We start from the raw sequence: 14,064 nt of genomic DNA, 5'->3' as shown, positions 1-14,064 counted from the left end.
GTTGTTGTTTCCACAAAATTCTACAAACAGCTCTCCATTTCAATAGCTGAAAAAAAATCGTTTCCCATATACATAAGACCACTTAAACTTAAAGTCTGTTTCACATAGAATCTGGTCGGATAAAATAGATCATTTCTCCGCAAAGAAATAACGTACAACAAAAGTAAAAATGTCATTTTTTAGGGTTTTTATTGGTCAGCACTTTCTCGTACAACTTCCTTGCCCTGGTTTTGACAACCAGGTTTTATTTCAGCGTCCTGTTGGGGTGTTTCCTTGCATGATACGACCGCAAGCCTTCTCGCAAACAAATTCGTCGAGCTGTACTGTAATTCGTCTTGAACTTTTTCCCCAAATCACGCAAGGAGATTCCAGGATTATTGTGAACTGATCGAATTACGCAGCTTCCGGTCATATGTTCCACTCTTACGCCTGGTTTGTTTTGCTCGACCGTAAGGGTCTCTCGGTAACGTTGCAGCACCGAATTTACCGTCGATTTTGGATATTTCAGGAATTTCGCGATCTTTACCCCTGACCACGTCGGTTTCTCTACCTGAGTGTGCAAAATTTTCTCTCGCCTTTCGCGTTCCATCGTCGATAACTTTGACTGGCTGCTTCAATCTTGATGAAATTTTCCCCACTAAGTAAACAAACCATCCGAATCAAAACACTGTCAATTCGCGATGTGACAACTAGGGGCGCTGCAGTAAATGAAAAGATGCGACCAGATTCTATCTGAAACAGACTTTATTATTTGGAAGATCTAGCTAACTGCACAACTGGTGGGTTTGACGATGAAAAAAAACTGATAGAATGAATAATTTGATTATTTTTTTCTATCACTATGGTCGTTTCTTCTTTTTGGAATTGGAAGAATTTCATAAGACTCTTATAAAAAAAAAATTTGCATTTATAAAAGGACCTCACAAAGAGGTATCTTATGAATTCTTAGTAGAATTTGCCTGGCTATACTAGCAAAGCTTATATTGGAAATGGTAGCATAAGCTTTGATTTTCAAAAAGTGTACTTGACGAAAAGCTTATATAAACGCCAGTCAAGTCTGCTTCTTAAACTAAACTTGCTTGATGAATCATGGGAAACGGTGTAAGATGACGTCTTCACTGGGAATCATCCGAATCGTTACGTTGAGTCCCACGCATGTTTCGTGACAGGTACAAGTCCACGATAAGCTGTTCTTGAACAACGCATTTCGTTGAAGTGACAAAATGTGACGACCTTTGTAATGAAAGGTTGGACTTCGAGTCGTTGGAGGAAAAAACAGGACGCGAATCGTCAAGAGAAAAGGTATACGTGCTAGCCTCGAATCATTACGAGGAGAGTTCATATCGAAAGTCGTTAGAGGAGAGATCAGGACCTTAAATTATCATCAGAACCCAGTAAACATTAATCTTTAGAGAGGTAACTCGAATCGCCAGTAGAATCGAAACGATCCTTACGGCGATTTTGCAATTTTATTTACTTATGATATTTTAAACCTTGTCACTCTCTCCTCTCCGATTTCTAGGACACGGACGAAACACGAGCGCGAACGGTGTACCTAGGATGACTTCACCGTAAGAGATCATTTGAGAAGAGCATCCTTTGAATGAAACTACGAGGACATTCCCGGGCGATTGCTGTAACAGCCGCAAATCTAGGGTACGTAGCACAAGACCCCCGGATGACACGACCTTGGGTCATTACGGAGAGAGCCTAGCTCTTGAGTCTTGAATGGTTTCCATTTGAAGTTATACCGTGAGATCCGGCGGCGAATTATCAGCGGAAGTCGTGCCTACCGTGGACTTCTCAAACCTGCGGTCGAGAAGACTTAGTCCTCGCACGAAGTGTAACCTGTACATGACGCTCATTAGACCGGTGGTTTTTCACGGGCACGAGACATGGATGTTGCTCGAGGAGGACCTGCGTATACTCGGAGTATTCAGTGACGAGCGTTAAGAACCATCTTTGGCGGCGTGCAAAAGAACGAAGATGTGGTTTTGAAGGATGAACCACGAGCTCGCGCGACTCTACGGCGAACCCAGTGTCCAGACGGTGGTTAAGGCTGGCCGGATACGCTAGGCAAGGCATGTTGCCGGACGACTGTCCTGCAAAACAGGTGTTCGCTACGAATCTGGTAGAAACGAGACAAGCAAGGGCGCAACAAGCGAGGTGATGAGACCAAGAATGGGATCAAAGTGAGAGGCCCCAGGTAAACTGTAAGACGTAGGTTGTTTACGAAGGTATATCGGGAGTCCTTCTATTGCACTCGTGAACTCAGATAAGCACTCTGATGGACGCTGTTGTTCTTGAATATGGCAGTGAAAAGGATTAGGCATTAGTATTGTCGATTAGAAAGAGTTGTGAATATCCTTATACATGTTTGTCTTGCATATTCTGAGTCCCCCATGCATCGTTACAATGGATCAGTTATACTCGATCTCATCAGCGCCTAGGTGAAAAAAATCCAGTAAAAGCTAGATCTTTTCAAGAATGTTTCTTTGGAATTAGATAAAGTACCTATATACAACCTACGTCTTACGAGTCGTTCATATGTGAAGGAAGGCATCAAAATCTGCCAACAAATCCAAATCAATCGAATGAGGCGTCCTTCTTTCAACGAGACCCAGAGCGATGGGGGCCGTTGAAAAATTGTACAAACGTCTGAAAGAAATCATTTATCGTCATATTTCAAACGGAACGAACGGCAACAAAAAAAAAAAAAAAAAGAACATCCGTCAATGACCGAATCTAACCCCGACCGAAAGCAGAGGAGAGTGTCTGTTAATCATCATCATCTTCCCAGCAGAGCGGCCAGCCAGCCAGTTGGTTCCACTACTGCCGGCATCCGTCCGACGTCGAGTGAAATGAAACGAACCAGAGCTGGACCTACCCCAACGGCGACGTTCGCAAGTATTTCGATGGTCCTCCGCCACACACCGCCTCCGCCTCGGCGTGTCCGCATTCTCGGGCGCGCGGCATTATTCTCTCGTCTTCGTCAGATAACCGCATTTATTTGCTTTTTCCATCACCATTAAAGTAGCAGCAGGGGGGTTTGGGGCAACCGACCAACCATCGTCATCATCATCAACATCATCTTGGCCATTTTCGTCCACCGCGTCTCCAGCGTTTTCCGGAATTTGAACCTTCTGTGGCAATGGAGCCGTGGTTTGTCACATTCAACAGCAGCCGGTTTTGGCTGCCATTTGGCATTGTTTGTGGATCCGATTGCAATCGTCGTGTCGCGCATACCGTTGCGGTTTTATTTTTCGTTTCGTTAGTATTGGCTTCGGTCTTGAGATACCGAATCCCTTTTTTTTTATTTTGGGAAACTGGACCTCGGGACGATGACGATGGCAGGAACAAAGTATTCTTAGGTTTTTAACGCTTTGTTGTGGATCTCCTTATAGGTCTTCCTGCTCCCGCCCCGTTGTTTGTGGGTTGGATAATCGAAAAAAAAGTTTGATTACTCCTTAGAAAGGTGGGGAGCCATCGGGGTAGGCATCGCGAAGCAGCGTAGTTTCAACGAACTTTTCGTGCGGCCTGCATAGCTCGCTTGCAAAAACAGTGCGATACAGGAAAGTCGCAGTATTGGCTGGGTACCACCATACACAAACCCGAATCCGGACGAAAAGAGAGAAGGCAAAAATTGCTTTTCTTAATATTTACACAAAGTATTTTTTTTTTTTTTGCGTGCCGTCCGTGTCGATGGGGAGCAGCAGCGGCACCAGAATCACAAAGTACAAAACTGTTGGTATCGGAGGGACGGTATTGGCTGACTGGAAGAGGGGATTGCTGTCCGGGGACCGAAGACGACGACTTGTCATTGAAATTAAAACCACTCTTCATCTCAGTTGGCGTTGGTTTTTGGGCGGGTGGAGTTTGTGAGGGACCCAAGGAAGGGGCGACAGGCGTCGTCTTTGTTGTTGGCTGGTGGTGCCGCTTTTTTCGGCCTCCTCCGGTTTGAAATTTGGTATAGTATTGGTGAGTGCGGTCCGGGTATTGGACCACAAAAAAAATGAAAAGTCACTCGCTTCTCTAGGCTTTTCTGTATGCAGTTGTGAAGATAAAGATGAAATGATGATTTTTTTGTTCAGTTCGAGTCCTACCCCTGATGGCTGATGGTGGACTGTTGGGTTGGGTGAATTCGAGGGGCACGACAACCGGACGAAGCTCTACACACTTCTTATATTTCCCATCATCCATCTTTTTTCGCTGTCGTCATTTGGAGCGATGTCTTGGTCGTAGTGCTTCTTGGATCAGCGCCATATTGGTGGGACCATTTTTGGAATGTAGGTACTGGAAGATAATGGGATTCGGAAGATGTGATTCGGCGTGGATAGGAGGCACGAGGGGTCCATTCCATGCGATCGACGCTGTGTACGTGTTTTGATTTCGCAGTTTCGCCTCAACGATGCAGGACGACAACGGCGAACACTGACACTGACCTGACTCAATAAAATTTAGATTAAGCTGCAATTTATTTTTATTATGTCTAGATTTTTTCATATGAAACTTGATTGATGGTTGATTGCTTTTGGTGCTCGTGTGCAGGGCGGCTTCGAGTGTTCCGATAAATGAACATCACTTTTTTTCGCTCAATCACCGAACCTGCGAGTCGGTCTTTCGAAGACCTTGAACCTTGGTCGGAGAAAGATTCAGCAATCAAGCGGCGATTCTCGAATTTTAAGACAGCCCACCAGAGAGCTGTGTGCTTACCTACCTACCGGTTTGACTTGAACTACTTGAACTCTATCAGCAGCCGAAGGTTAAGGGGCGGTCCACTTGATGAAACCTTTCCCGGCATTTAAGTACTTAGCATGAAAATGCCACTTTAAGCACGGTTGACATTTGGAGAGTCCCGTTCAAGGTAAATACCTGGTGGTTGATGCAATTGGGCTTCTGCACGGGGTGTGATTTCACCTCCAGTAGGTTGGTATGCTCAAATTACGCAAATTATGGCTTAATGGTGCATCGCCAAGGGAAGGAACATTAACCCAATTATCGCTATCCTTTTCGTCCGTGTAGCTGACAACGCTTTCATTCGTTTAACACTGCACTGTCTGCTTGACGATGTGTGAGCCATTTTTCTCATATCTGGCTGCGGAGCTTGTCATTTATGCTTATTTCCGGGCACCCTTCCATGTAACTTCCTAAGGAGCGGTTCCCATTTCGTCGGGATAATGTGAAGCCATTGCATGGGAGAAGTCCTTGTTTTTCACGAATTTCAAATGTAAACCTTGAATTATTTTAAACTTCGCGAATGGAATTTAATAAAATATTTTTTTTTGAAACTCAAACCATATACGATCTGCTATTTTTCTATTAAATGTTATCAAATCGAATTTGCAAAGAAGACGGGATAACGTGAAACGAGGTGTTAGTTAAAAAAAAATAAGAGAGACCAATAGAAGAAAAAACACATGTAACATGCATGTACCTACTGTATTGTATTGATGAAAAATCCGGCAGTTGGTCGACGAAGTCCAACGAGTACGATCCTATAGATTATTTTCCTATCACTTTCAAGCTGTTTATTATTTTTGTAAAAATTAAAAGATGTTTACAAGTTTTTCTTTGATTTCTCACGTCCAATCTTGAAAATGTATATATGTAGTCGGTTTTCGGGTTTCGACATGACCTCTGTGGCTGCCACCCTAATATACATATTCGCAAAGCTCATCAAATTTCCTATCCAACACATGCCTTTCTGTCTTTTTAGAAAGTTTTGAAAGTTTTTCGTTGTGTGGCGACGGTTGATAAAACGACTTTTTCAAAACTTAATCGCAAAAGTCAAATTGCTCGTCTATCTTACATCTAAGCATAAATCATTGTTCTAAAGCCTTGTTGCAAATGAAAATTTTCACAAACTTTATTCAAACAGTTTTTGAAAATATACTCAATAACATGTAAAAAAATCATGTTGAAAACGTTACGTGGCAACGCAAGATTTTTGAGAACATATTTTTTGAAAATAATACGATTGTTTCCCAGGACAGCAGAATTAGTAAAATATCTCCGTCCAACAATGTGAATCGTGCAACATACATTCTTCAACGAAATATTCTATCTAGATTAGTGATAGAATTATTAATCGAGTTCGACGTTTTTGACGGTTACGAAAAACATTGTCTTTCTGTTTTGAAATCTTCAGTTCTCTTTTAAGTTGTTGATTAGAGCCTAGATTCGAAATTTAAGTTTAAAAAGTAATATATTCCTTCTAATTAATTTGTTTTTTAGATCCAGGCGTTTTAAAAACATGATGGAGCCATACAACAACACTCGTATTTAACTGTCTAATCATTATCAATGGAATAGTTAAGCTTCAATTTCTGGATTTTTTTAAGTCAACTGAATGACAAGCAAAAACCACCCATGTTATTGTTTTAACTACAGAACGTAAAATTTTTAAATTTCAAAATACCTATCACATCAAAAGGTATCAAAAGCTTCTTAGATTTTCCAATAATTTTTTTTTTATTGTAAATTCCGAAATTTACCGAACTATAACCCAAGATTTGGTATTTGAAATCAATTGCTCGTCCTTTGAAACTCATATGGGCCGATATAATCTTAATCCAGCAACATTTGAAAAATAAAAAAAACCTTTAAAATATGTGTATAGGCAGATTCTACGACTATCATAAGATTTTGAGTTTATAAATTCCAAAATTTGCCAAAGTGTGACCCGAAATTCATGTTTAGACTGATTCGACGATTTAACAAATGAGTTTATAAATTCCGGTCAGATAATTAGCTCAACTATTTGGTGAGCCCTTCAAGATAACTAAAAACTATCTATTGTATCATTGTTGTAATATGTTTTGCAGTTTCTCCACCTTCTTCAAAAATACAACATAGTTGATTTTATATCACTTCGCGACTGATTTTTTCAGGGTATCGACTCCGTGGGACCATGGATGGATTACTGACTTGCAGATTGCCGGCCACCTTTATTTCTAGATATAAAATTGTTCAATCTTTATTCTTTCTCCTTGTCTTTTTCCGAAAAATCTTGGCGAGAGATGTTGGACCAAACCAAATAGAAAAAAAATATCTTCTTTACCATTTTTCTCATCAAGAAGTTCAAAATGTGCTTGATTGCATATTTTTTTCATTCACGGAATCAGTAATTTTCGCTTTTATTCAAATTTCAGCTCATAGGTAGATCCTCAAGGTCTCCTAGAACGATTTCACTTCATGAACTTTTATTGAAGAGATGATTTTCAACTTTTTTGAGGTCTCCCAAATAGGACGTTTTTGGATTCTTGTCGATCGCGCTCAAAAATGTCGGTCGATGAGCTTCTTAATATTTTTTTTCTAAAATCCACTTGACATAACACATTACTTGGTAATGTCACTGAAAATTTCGTCAGTTTCCATTCAGGCATTCTAGAAGTTTTTACCAAAGAAGTGTTGCATTTTTTTTCGAGTACAGGCTGTAGTATTTAACTTGAATGAAGTAGATTTGATGAGATGTAGGACAGTCACTAAGAAATGACAGCATTAAGAAATGTGAGATTCGTAACAATTCACAAAAATTTGTTACCTATGAACAATTTCTGAAACAAAAACTCACAGTATAATCCTGTGAAAAATCATTTTAGTATTTTGTAAAAAAAATTGTGATTTGTTTAGTTTTAATTCTTTTAAATTCTGCATTGTCGTTTGTTGATTGATTTTTGAAAATTGATGAACATTTATTTATCGATATGACTTCACTGTTCCCAAAATTCCTGTTCTGTGCATACAACTCTTGAAAAGCAATGACCCCCATGCCATGGGGAAATCATTCATCGAAAGCAATTTACAGGCAAGAAGAGATGGGACACTGCTATGAAAGCTTAAAAAAAATATTCTCGTTTTAAAGCTTGAGAGTCCATTTGACAGAATGATATCTCTCAACCGATTTGTACAAAATATCTAGTTTTGGAAACCTTTTAAGGTAACTCAAATATAATTTTCAAACCATATTCAGCTACAACTCATATTTTTGTGAAGTATTGCAGCGATAATGTATTACACCACATGAATCGGTATGGAATTGTCTTTCAGATGAATATAAATTTATTGCGAAAATCTTGCGTTTATTTAAACGAACACTTCACTAATCCGATTTATCACTTTTCACCGGTAAGGCCGATAAATTAAGGAACAAAATATGTTTATTTTCAAATCTTCAGAAATTTTCAGATTTTTTTGTAAAGGGGCTGTTCACTAATTAAGTAAGCACATAGGGTAGGGAAGGGGGTTTTAACATTTGCTGATTATTTCTTACAAGGAGGTAGGGGGAGTTTCCAAAATTCTTACGTAAGAACAATACATGCAGGATTTGACAAACCAAATCCAAACCAAACAATCTTGCGAAACCAATTTACTTAATGTTACTTAATGTTTACATTTCATTATTTAATTTTTTGAACAATTTTGTTGAGACAGATTTAAACTGAATAGAAGACTGTTTCTGAAAATTTCAAAAATCGTGCTCACGTTATTAGTGAACGACCTCAAACTTTCGAAGAAGCAGGCAGTTACTTTTTGATGAGATGAGAACGCCCTGCAGGGTTTATTAATTTTTACGTGTACAGGGTGGCAACGTTAAAGTGATACACTTTTTTATTGCATAAAACTCAGACCATTTCTCATTTCTCTACGGAATCAATTTCAATATAATTTAAAAGTAGTAAAATTACAAACTGAGTACTTGAGTTCAAATTTTCCACCTTGGTGTTTGATGACAGCTCATATGTCGATCACGGTTTCTGCTGAAGGCGCACGCAGGTTATATTTTCGGACTAAAAGTTGCTTACTTTGAAGGCAACATCTAAAAAGCAAACTACCGTGTCCATGGAGCATATTTGTGTGATATACCAGCCGTTAAAAAGCAGTCGAATGTTATTAAAATACGTCATCACGGTTTGGGGAAAATATTGACGAAAGGAAAATCACTATAGCCATTAATACATTGTGTATTATTTTCTTTTAAGAAATTTTCAAAGGCAATTTGCATCTCTTCGCCTTATTGCTTTTTGTCAAATACAGCTTTTGCTTTCAACATAATTCAGCACCAGTGCATAAAGCATTGATCGTTCAGAAATGGTGAAAACAGATGTTGCCTTGTTTTATCAGTTCACCTGAATGGACTGTATCGTTATCGGATTGCAACCCACTAAACTTCAATATCTGAGGACACATGCTGGGGAAGTTGGACAATTTAACCCTCATCCGCTTAAGATTTCATTACCCTAATCAGCACTAGGAGTGTCAATTTGACACTACAAGCTAAAATCGTTATAACTTTTGGCGTGTTCAACCGATCTATACAAAACTTATATTAATAGAAACCTTGTAATGTCAGTAAAATATGTTTAGAACATTATATAGCTAAAGCTACTAGTTTTCTCGTTATTCAGCATGAAAGAAAAAAAATCCGAAAAAACATGCCTCAGGCAAACTGCTGTAGTTCATATATTACTCGTCTAAAAAATATTTGTCTCATGCATATGAAAGCTGAAGTTAAGGTCTACATCATGAAGCTAAGAAATATTTTTTTAAATTTTTTTTTATGAAATGGTCGCAAAAAGATAAAAAAAGTGGTCCTACTTTTCATTCGATTGCTAGTAAATAGATAGATTTTACTTTTGGAGTGTTAAATTGACACTCTAAGTCGGAAAAGGGAGTTTTTTTGTCCAGGCTTCCAGGGTTCGTTCAATAGAAAAATGTAAAGATACAATATTAAAGAACTTTTGAATTCATTTAGGGTCCCCGAAGAAATTTTTGTATTTTGAAGCTTCTGTAAAAAAAAGTTACAAGCCTTCAAACTTGCAATAGTGTCAAAATGACATCCCGCATAGTAAAATATTGTACGCTGAATCTTCAGAATAATTCATTTTTGATAACATTAATCGTATTGATTCGGATTGTGCCTTTAATAAATATGCTCTTGCTAGAAATCACAAAATATTATTTCTGAAAGATTTAATTAATGATATTGAGCTTAAATGGCGGTTTTTTGCAACGCGATAAAAAGATAAAGAAACATTTTTGGAAGATACGATAAATGATCTAGAAAACATACAGATTATTTTTGCAACACACCGTCAACTTTTCTGCTGTCACTTTAAGACACGCAGCCGAAATTAGTTTTTTTCCACTCGATCAACAGCAGAATGAAAAAAATTTCGGCTTCAAAATCAGTAACTTTCGAGTTCGGTGGAAGCTTTCGAGGTTGAGCAACATGCAGGCGGCAATGGTAAGTGAACGCATCTTTATAGCAAGAAATTTTAACTAATTTCTTTCGATGTGCTTTACAGATTCCGAAACAGAACCGGCAAGAATTGCGATCTGCCGGGAAGCCTCAAGTAAGAAATTTTGCTTCAGCGGCAGCCTCAGGATGGAACTGCCGGTCGGTTACTCCATGGAAAGGAAAAAACAACCAGTTCTGCACCATATGGAAAGCTTTTGTAACAACCGGGAGGTAGCGGCGGAAGGTTTTATTACGAAGGTTCTGAAGGTTCTTCTTATAATATTCGGAAGGTGCTTATGCGATATCTTTGCGGGTAGTTTGATTATTGTGAGAAAAAGAAAATGATTATTTGTAAGAAAGCATTTTGAAATAAAATAAATGAGTTACCTACATGAATCTTTTCTCATTATTTATGAAAAATTTAATTTTAGTTGAGAAATTCAATACCCATTTCATTTGGTGAATGGATCATAAAGTAACGATACGTGTTATCATGTAATACGTTTTGGAACGAGTGAAAAAGGCAAAAAAATTGAATGGTTACTCTACTTAACGACCCGTTCGTTGTATCGTTGAGTGAGGCCAAACGATTCCATTTTATGGAAAATGATGAGTTTTATCGTACATCAATATCCAAAACTATTATTGTAATCTTTTGGGTGGCTTGGGAAGAAGATAATGGAAATAGTCACTGTATGGTAGTGATTTATGCGGGACTCTAATGCGGATGAGGGTTAAGCATTCGAGGTTGAACACATTTGTAAACGTTGGAGACGAAAGATTTGTGACAAAATGCCGAACTAATTCGTGTCTGCGGCTAGCAAAAGCACTGAAATGCGTCTACAGGTCGTTATCGAACAACAAGGTAAAAAATTTAAACTAAAGTACTCAATTTGTTATTTTAATACTGATAGATGATTTTTGAAATGATTTCGAATATGAACATCAGGTTTGAGCATAACATAAACAAAGTGTATCACTTTCACGTTGCCACCCTGCACTTCAAAACTAGTGAGGAGTTAGATTGTTTCCAATTTTAGATTTGCACTATTTTATGAACATAGTTAGAAACCTGTCCCATTTTACGCCATTCGTTGCGAGAAAGGCTCGGTGTTACTAGCCCTAGTGTTGAGAAACTGATTTATTTATTTTCTAGTTAAAATTATTTTATCCAGTCGATTATTTATTTGCCAATTTTCAACGTACGTAAACAAATGATTAATAGAATATTTAAGGTTATGAAAAATATAGTATTATAGGTTCATCATATATCGATGAATTTTTGAGGCAATTCTGAGACATCCATTTTTACTGATTCCTTTTTTTGGCAGTCAAGGTTTAAATCAGTTCCTAGTAATTTCTCAACTGACATCTATTTAAACCTGGGGCGGGATTATGGAACTCGAAACAATCGAGTTTCGTTCGATTCGACCAACTTTGGCATCATCGATCTCGATTCGAATGGAACGTTTCGAGATGATCTACAACCCGATTTACTCGAAATCTAATACGTAAAAATTTAGAACTCGAACGAGATTCGTAATACTGATTCTAATCCGATTCGAGTTCAACTCGAAACGGGTAAGTCGAATCGAATAGGATTCATAATTTCACCCCTGATTATAAAACCTTTTTGGTAACCGCTGGTAAAAAAAACTGGACCGTACAGTGAAGTGCCACAGCCATTTTTTACATTGAATAATTACTGTAATATATCATCATAATTTAAATAATTTTGCGTCATTTTTGTCTCCATTTTACCAGTTTCGAGCTTTTGTTTCTGCACGGGGAGAAATACATCCTCGCGCATGAATTGAATATCGCAGGAGGAGACGATTACCCCTTTTTGTTCCTTCTTTGGTTTGGATAATTTGACTTGGCAACCGTCCACTAGCCGGAGATGGGATCAACACTTTGCGGGAAGAAAGCGGCGGAAGTTGCCGTTGTCGACATGATACACTTGAGAAGAATTTTAATTCCTCCATTAGCAAAATGAGTTTGCCGCTGTTTGTCTGTTTCAGTGTTGCACGGTTCGATTTGGAGCAGGACTTGGAAGGAAGTGCGTTGTTGTGTCCCTTCCAGTCAGGTGTTGATTCCACGATGACCTATTTGTAGAACGCTGCTAATGGCTGGTGGGATTGAGGATTGGTGCTGACCTAGGTCATCGATTCACCCCTCGTTTCCCTCGACTTCCAAGTTGAATGATTATTCTAGGTTTGATACCCGTTTCATGTCGCGATGTTACCCGGCAACCTGTTGTCTGTGGCATGGGACAAACATTCAATGCTGCATGACGTAGTTGGCCTTCCTTCGACACTTTCTGATGCATGTTGGCCGCACTTCACCCACAATCCTATATAATGCAATGAATGGCGAAAGGGCGGTTGATCCCTTCCCCATAAATCCGGGACAACCGCTGCAGAATAGCAAATCCATCGCAGCCAGCCGTGGAAAAGCGTGCATTCATTGAGAAGTAGCTTCTTCCTTCTGTCTTGGTTGGTGTTGTTGTTGGTGTCGATTCTTTCCAACATAATCCAGTCTACAACGATCTCCGTCGCATGCGGAAGGTAGGTCCAAGAACGCGCGCCGTCTGCCACGTGATATGGTGGGATGGGAGCATAAACTTATGGGATGACGACTTCGTCTCCAACGGGGCCTTTCGGATGAGCTCTAGGGGAAGATGGCCAGGGGAACAAAGGTAAACGTTTTCTATTTACCCTACATTTTCCCTCAATAACAATCCTTATGGAAGAGGGCGCGCACAAATGCTGCTGAAGAAAACCAGAGGAAGGTAAAAGTTTCCAGTCTCCAGTCCAGAAGATGCCGTGGAGAGAGAGAGCGCGAAAGATACAGACACCCTCCACTTGTTGGTCGTCGGCTGACTTTGGGACCTGGGATGTGAGCAAATCCACTTGTTGCATTCAGTAGGTTAGACAGAACACTGTCTCTTCCCACCCCCACGATCCTGTCATATCGCTTGAACGATGCCCCAACAGTTGCAAAATCGATAGCCGACTCCGTGAGATACGATCTTATTATTGAATAATGGGTTTCCGAGTCTAAAATATTTGAACCTGGTAAAACCCACCTTTGATTCGAATTTAGTGATATAGTTTTCGGGATTTTTAGATCTGGGAACATTTAAATATTACGTAACGCAATTTTTATTTTTTTTTACTCCCCCCTTCCCCATGTAACACATTCGTAACAAATAGTAAACTTCCCTCCCCCTCCTCCACGTAACACGTAACACATGGTTATTTTGTACAAAGGGGAAAAGTCGGGGAAATCAAAATATAGTCTTAATTCTAGACAGTAGTTTAAAAACAGACAAAGTTAAGTCATTTTTTGTTATTTTTACCATGTTTTGAACACATTTAGAACTTTTTATACTATGCTTAGAATGTTTGTTATATTTATCATATTTGTTATTTTTGTCATTTTGCATCTTTTTTTAAATATTTTTTATCATTTCTGTTTTTTTGTTTTTTGTTTTTATCATCATTATTGAGTGCTATTTTTTTTATTTTTTTGCGATTGTTGTTATATTTTATCAACATTCAATAACGTGAAAACGTATTTATGGTGTTTGTCTCAATTAAATTGGTCCTGTTATAGCGAAAACTGTATGGTAATTTCGTACCGAAAAACCGTTCGATTTTGGTAATTGTGCCAAAATCAAATGTTGCCAAAAACGAACGAGGTCTGTATCTTATATATAAAAAAGTTACAGAGGTTGTATATAAGAAACGACCGATAAGTTCACGTAGAATTACGACAGCCTGTCTTGTGTCAATGTGTTTTTCGTCTTAAATTAGCATCCT

Source organism: Uranotaenia lowii, chromosome 1 (genome assembly GCF_029784155.1).
Source record: "Uranotaenia lowii strain MFRU-FL chromosome 1, ASM2978415v1, whole genome shotgun sequence".
NCBI classification, from domain to species: domain Eukaryota; kingdom Metazoa; phylum Arthropoda; class Insecta; order Diptera; family Culicidae; genus Uranotaenia; species Uranotaenia lowii.
This window is presented reverse-complemented; position numbering follows the sequence as displayed.